Source organism: Schistocerca piceifrons, chromosome X (genome assembly GCF_021461385.2).
Source record: "Schistocerca piceifrons isolate TAMUIC-IGC-003096 chromosome X, iqSchPice1.1, whole genome shotgun sequence".
In the NCBI taxonomy this organism is placed as follows: domain Eukaryota; kingdom Metazoa; phylum Arthropoda; class Insecta; order Orthoptera; family Acrididae; genus Schistocerca; species Schistocerca piceifrons.
Genome location: NC_060149.1, coordinates 835179825 through 835187204, shown reverse-complemented (window position 1 = coordinate 835187204; position 7380 = coordinate 835179825). Strand labels below are relative to the sequence as shown.

The following is a 7380-nucleotide window of genomic DNA, read 5'->3' as shown; positions in this document are numbered from 1 at the left end:
AGTTACCCATAATACTTGAGGGTGTATCATTTATATAAATAAGGAACAGGAGTGACCCCAACACTGATCCCTGGGGCACTCAGACCCCACACCACAGCCATTCTGAACATTGTGAATAATGACATTTTGCTGTCTGTTGCTAAAGTAAGAGGTGAACCAGCTGTGAGCTACTCCACGTATTCCGTAATGGTCCAACTTCTGGAGCAATATTTTGTGATCAACACAATAAAATGCCCTAGTTAAATCAAAAAAATATGCCAAGCGTTCAAAGTCTTTTGTTTAGTCCATCCAGAACCTCACAGAGGAAAGAGAATATAGCATTTTCAGTTGTTAAATGACTTCTAAAGCCGAACTGTACATTTGATAGCAAATCGTGTGATATAAAATGATCAATTATCCTTACATACGCAGCCTTTTCAATAACTTTTGCAAACAATGATGGCATAAAAATAAGTCTAAAATTACCTACATTATCCATTTCTTCCTTTTTATAAAGCGGCTTTACTACTGAGTACTTTAATCACACAGGAAACTGACCATTCCTAGAGAAAAAATTACAAATATGGCTAAATACAGGACTAACATGTGCAGCACAGTACTTTAATATTCTGATAGACACTCCATAACCATGAGAGTCCTTAGTCTTCAGTGATTTAATTATTGACTCAATCTCCCTCTTGTCTGTATCACAGAGGAGTATTTCAGACATCAATCTCGGAATGGCACTTGCCAAGAAAGTTATATGATTTCCTGTAGAAACTAAATTTTTATTTAATTCATCAGCAATTCTCCGAAAATGATTGTTAAATACTGCACGTATCTCTGATTTATCAGTAACAGAAATATTTTTACTACGAACTGATTTTATATCGTCAACCTTGTGCTGTTGACCAGACACTTCCTTCACAACTGACCATATGGTTTTAAGTTTATCCTGTGAATTAGCTATTCTATTTGCATACCACATAATCTTTGCCTTCCTAATAAAATTTTTAATCATCTTACAATACTGTTTGTAATGGGCTGCTGTAGCTTGGTTGTGAGTACTTCTAACATAATGATATAATTCCCACTTTGTTCTACAAGATATCCTTATCCCACTAGTCAGCCACCCAGGCTGCCTATTACTGCTAGTACCCCGTTCAGAATGTTATAATGGAAAACAACTCTCAAAGAGCATAAGAAATATGTTAAGGAAAGCATTGTTTTTATCATCAGTGTTATCAGCACTATAAACATCCTACCACTCTTGTTCCTTGACAAGATTTAAAAAACACTCTATTGCTGTTGGATTAACTTTCCTACATAGTTTGTAATTAAGTATGACAATGGTTTCAGTACAAAAGCCTTTTAGTGTTAAAATTTGTGCATCATTGTCTGAAAGGCCATTCACGCTTTTACTAACAAAACGCCCATCTAGTAATGAAGAATGAATAAAAGTATTGCCTATGGCTGCGCTACAGTTCCCTGCACCCTAGTTGGAAAAAAACACAGTCTGCATCAGATCAAATCTATCTCTCTTCCTATTTTCTCTTCATAATCATCTGCATCATCTTCACTTTCCTCATTACTAGCAATTGTTGCCTGTTTCTCACTGATAAGATGATGATGATAATTGGTCTGTGGAGTGCTCAACTGTGCGGTCATCAGCACCCATACAAATTCCCAATCTGTACACAGTCCAATTAGACACTTTCACAAATGATGATGAGGACAACACATCACCCAGTCCCCGGGCAGCAAAAATCCCCAACCTGGTTGGGAATCGAACAACTGAACTTCAATCGAACAGGCCTTGGAAGGCCCAACAGTACTGACCGGCCGCCGTATCATCCTCAGCCCACAGGCGTCACTGGATGCGGATATGGAAGGGCATGTAGTCAGCACACAGCTCTCCATGGCCGTATGTCAGTTTACAAGACCAGAGCCGCTACTTCTCAGTCAAGTAGATCCTTGGTTTGCCTCACAAGGGCTGAGTGCACCCCACTTGCCAACAGCGCTCGGCAGACCGGATGGTCACCCATCCAAATGCTAGCCCAGCCCAACAGCACTTAACTTTGGTGATCTGACGGGAACCAGTGTTACCACTGTGGCAAGGCCATAGCAACAACACTAGAAACAGTAAATTTTCCATCTACATATGCCACATCTTCAGTCATTAACTTGCATAAACCAAAGTCAAAGTCTCTCCCACTTAAACTACATTATTTGATACACTGTAAAGAGTTTGTGACAAAGCAATCTGGGATCTCCTTATTTCCTCTCTTGTTTTTCCATCTGTATCCTTAAATTCATTTTTGCCTAATTACCATTAACATGAGTGAGTATAATCTGCATTTCCATATAAGAGAGAGGTTGGCCCACAATCTTACAGAATATAATACCAGATCTAATTTTGTGCTTAGTTTTGTGTATGTAAAAAATTTCCTAATTTAATTCATTCATTCATTCCTAGTTAATACCTTTGTTATAGGGTGAAATCGGTAATTGTTTCATAACTTAGTTTCTATTGTTGGCTTATAAACAAATATAAATGTGGACTAATTATAAACATTTGGAAGAAGAACTAATAGGATTCTTAAAGGCTTTATTTGGCTCTATTTGAAAACATATTAGTGAAGTCAGACCTTAATTAATTCCAAAATAATTACCAGGTCTGTCAAAAATATTGTTTGTATAATTGTATCTGTTAATTTCATTATTTAACCAAATAATTTGGCCTGACTTTTATGATACAAGGAACTGTTAAAAAGGAGGAATTTTTCATCAGTTAATTGAATGAGTTATGTTCTAATTGTAATTTATGTAACTTAAACATCGAACAATGTACAGTTTCAGTGTCTATTATTTGAGGATATATATATAAAGGATGGATTTTTGGTCCCAAGACAGTCTGTCTACACCCGATTTTAAGAGGGAAATTATGCACTGTTTCAAGTAACAACAATGCATCAACTTAACAGTGGAATTAGTGTAACACAAATAGGCCATGTGTTAAAACAGTGGCAGCGTCTGTTCAGGTTATTTAAGAAATAGTGTCACATGTACCATATTATTCTGCAAGAACTGTGAATTGTGTGGTTAGGTTTTTCCTGCTCATAGATGTTCAGCAGCAAAGTATTGTAGCAGTGTGCTGATGTTTGCCTGCAACGTATTAATGAGGCTTATCAACATTTACCAACAGTGAACTGGCCATGTAACTGTGTAATAATGCAGGGTTGTGAACAGTGAAAGCAAAGAACTGTGAAATGTAACTGTGCAATTGTCGGCTACATCATTTACAGTAGTCAGTGTTGAACTTCCAGCCCCCATTTTTCAGCCAGTATAACAGTGCAGTAAGCCACCCTAAATATCCAATCAAAACTTAATGTATTCATTCCATATCTATTCCCAGTATTGTTTTGTTGCCAGTATGGTTCAAAGTTTTTTCACTCTTTGAAAATTCCTGTTATAATAGTTAGCCTGATTTCTTCTGTTTCTCATCATTACAAACTGACTGGGACGATCTTTAATTTACTGGATTATTACCTCTGTTTTCATGTCTACCATGATTAAATGGTCTATTATCCCCATCCCATAGTCTATTTCTTTTTTCATGTGTTCTCTTTTCATTTATATTTGTATCATTTCACTGTGGTTCTCTTCCCTCACCTCTTTAATTTATTCTTTTCATTTACTCCCTCTCTCCTTCCATAAATAGGTGTACTACAGTAGTTTTGGTTCCTCTCCTCATGCTGGTTCCCAGCGGGTCCATTCTGATAAGAACTATATCACTTCTCTCTTACATCCTGTCCAATTTCTCTACATTTAAAAAAATTGTTTAATAGGATCATCCGGTCCGTACACTAAACCACACTGCACTTTTCTTGGTAATCTCTTTGAGGTATCTATTTGAGTGAGCTCATGAAATGGACTAGCATTTTCTCAGTTGCTTTGCACAGAAATCTATCATACTACCATTACTTTCTATATACATGCTCCATTTAAGAATTAACTTTTGATTCTAGCTTGTTCTGTTACTGACCAAAATCTATTCGAAAAGCTTTTTTCAAAATCACTATGCATCATATTTACATTAGCACACTGGTTAGCCCAAGAGATTACTTCCCCACCCAAAAACTATTTTACAAACTTAATTTTAAGCAAATAATTCATACCACTATGAAATTTATTTTTTTTTTATTTTAGAAAATCAACTGGGTGAGGTTTATAATCAGCTGGAAAACTTAATAGATACATTGTCCCACATCCCCCTATAGTTACTATTGAAACTTGACAGCACAGCTTTCTTCCAATTCAGATTTTTTTTTTTCCTTACTAACATTTCTGATGTTGGTGTTATGTGCATCCACATTGCTAGTTACAGCTTTTTCTATCTCAGCTACCTAATTATTAATTACTAATAACTGGTATTCAATTTTGCTTTCTCAGTAATTAATTTTGTATTCAAGATTTTGATAATTTTGACTCATTTCTGATATTAATATATGACTTTCCTGCTTTTTCTGAACTACTTCCACAAAATTCGTTTTAACACTGAAGTCTTTGCCTTCTACCGTATCTATTTGTGCATCAATTAATTTGTGTTCTGATACTCCCTCATTTCATTAACTAGACTATTAATATTAAAGATTTCATTCCTTTTATTCTTTTAATTCAATATTTGTAACGTCAATTTTACTGCCCAAGTCTTGATTCAGTTCACTTTTTGATGCTTCAATTCTACCACTTAAGTCTTTATTGTAATTGCTTAACTGTTCAATCATTAATGTCTAGTTGTTCAAAAATACCAACCTTCAGTCCTGAAGGTTCTGTATGGTCGAAACCTCAGAATGGGCAGCAGACACTTCTAGCATTTCTGTCTACCGTTTCCTCATTACCACTTTGATTAAGTTCCTCATTATTGTTGAAAATTATCTCTGCCTCACTGTGACTACACTAAACTCAACATTGTTATTTGAAACTACAACACTGTTAATTACTTCATCCTGATTTGCCATGTTTAACTACTGACAGGACACTTCACAATCCTCAACAAAATGTTTGTAACATGGCCAACAACACTGACTTTCACCACCATACAATAAGAAAGAAAAACATTTAAAGTCCTTATCTTTTTGATGTTGATATCCCACATAATTATTAACACTTAACTGATTCATCACTTTCCTTCTCAATCATTGAATTTCACTTTTGGTCCCTATTGTTGTAAATCCCATCCATATTTTCAATTAACAGTAATTAAATTTCTTTTTTGTGGCGTATAGGTACCTGACACTTAGAAATGATTAAAAGGACTTTCCTAATGATTTTCTATGTGTCACAGCTTAGCCCACCAAATTAAAATATAACCAGGTTTTATGGCTACGATTCTAATACATAACTTCATGATTTCTGGTGATATTGAAACGGGGCAAGTATCTCTTCACTGCATTGATCTAAACCAGTTAATTAAATCAAAATTACATGGAGAGAGAGAGAGAGAGAGAGAGAGAGAGAGAGAGAGAGAGAGAGAGAGACAGAGAGCATTTTTACCGCATTACACACACGGGTGATGTAACACTGACCCTGCCTAATCTGAGACAATAGTAGGCATACCATGGCTATTGCCACTGATATATATCTTTTAACAATTGAAATGTGTGAACATGCTTTGCTTTAAACAGGCTTTTTAACACTTAAAATCAAATTTTTATTAGTTTGGTTCCACTCTTTGTTGCAAAATTTGTAGTTCAGCTAACATGCTGAAATATCACAATCACTATGGCCAAATTACATGAAATGCCTTTCCACAATAATGTCTGATCTATACAGCTAAACACTTTTTTTACATGTGAATTCTGTTAAGTATACAAGGGTATGCTGGACAGTAATGCTTGTAGAACATGAACAAAAACAATTAGGAAGATTACACAAAAATCATTAGGAAAGTCCTTTTAATCATGTATTTATTTCTCAAGATAGTCACTGTTAAGACTAACAAATTCTCCCAATGTGTAACAAGTTTTTTCCACTTGTCAGTGAAAAAAAGGACTTCTTTCAGATCCAGGGCTTGAGAGTCACCTTCACCTCAATCTCTGAAATGTAACGATTACTCAAATGATACTATACAGTTCCAGAGATGTTTTCAAGTTTCAGACATCTATAACGTATATATGCAAACTGTTTAATGATTACCCTTGAAGTCTTTCTTGAGAATACATAAATAAATAAATATAAAAATTGCAGGGTGCAAGAATGAGGGAGTAAGGAGGGTGTGGACCTGGCTCAAAAATCAGGTTTTGCAGAGCCTCAGCTCCACACAGCATGTGTGGAGGAGTGTTGTCCTGTTTCAAGGTTATTGGCACCAGGCAGCCTCTAACACGATAAACTCTATACTGGTGGTGTTTTATAGTCTCAATGTACTGAGAAGAATTTCGATTATTCCTCATACCAGATAGTCACATAAACTCGCAAGCATCCCAAAAGACAGTCGAAAGACTTTTTTTGCAGATGGTTGTGTTTTGAACCTTTTAACTCAAGGAGAAAATGGATGTCGAAATTCAGTGCCCTGTTTTTTCTCTTTTGGGTAATAATGATGAGCCCATGACCCATTCCCAATCACAATACTCAAAAGGAAGTCATTTCCTCCATCACATTAGCGCTGCAAAGGTTGCTCACAGCTTTCCAATCAACAATGACTGTTCCTGTCTGCGAGATGGTGTGATACCCGTCGTGCACAGATTTTAGTGTATCCTAATTGTTCAATAATGAAGCCAACTCATTCCTTGGACATTCCAGCATGGCTTACAATATTATTTTGACTGATTCGCCACTCATTTTCAATCAGACTGTTGATGTGGCAGTGATTGGATGTCAACTGTGTGTTTCATCAAGAATTATCGCTTTTCCAGGCTCCCAACCGTACAACTTTACTATACATCAATTTACAGTAGACTTGCCAACAGCATTGTTACCATAAATAACCTTTAAGTGACGATGACTCTCACTACGAGTCACTTTTTCAGCAGTTACAATTTTAGTAACAAATATCATTGCAGTGTATGTTCAGTTAATCATGCATTGTTTAAACAACGCATGTTCTCACATTTCGATTGTTAAAAAATATATAAGGGCCAGTGGCAATAGCCGTGGTACGGCTACTATTGTCTCAGGCTTGGCGTCGCCAGTATTACTTCATCTACACTATGTGATCAAAAGTGTCTGGACAACCCCAAAAACATACGTTTTTCATATTAGGTGCATTGTGCTGCCACCTACTGCCAGGTACTCCGTATCAGTGACCTCAGTAGTCATTAGACATTGTGAGAGCAGAATGGGGTGCTCCACTGAACTCACGGATTTCAAACGTCGTCAGGTGATTGGGTGTCATTTGTGTCA

At 36.2% G+C, this 7380-nt stretch overlaps 1 pseudogene; it reads right to left on the bottom strand.

The window, feature by feature from the left end:
• Positions 1-1988: 1988 nt before the first annotated feature.
• On the bottom strand, positions 1989-2106 carry LOC124723311 (annotated as a pseudogene).
• Between the last annotated feature and the right edge of the window lie 5274 nt (positions 2107-7380).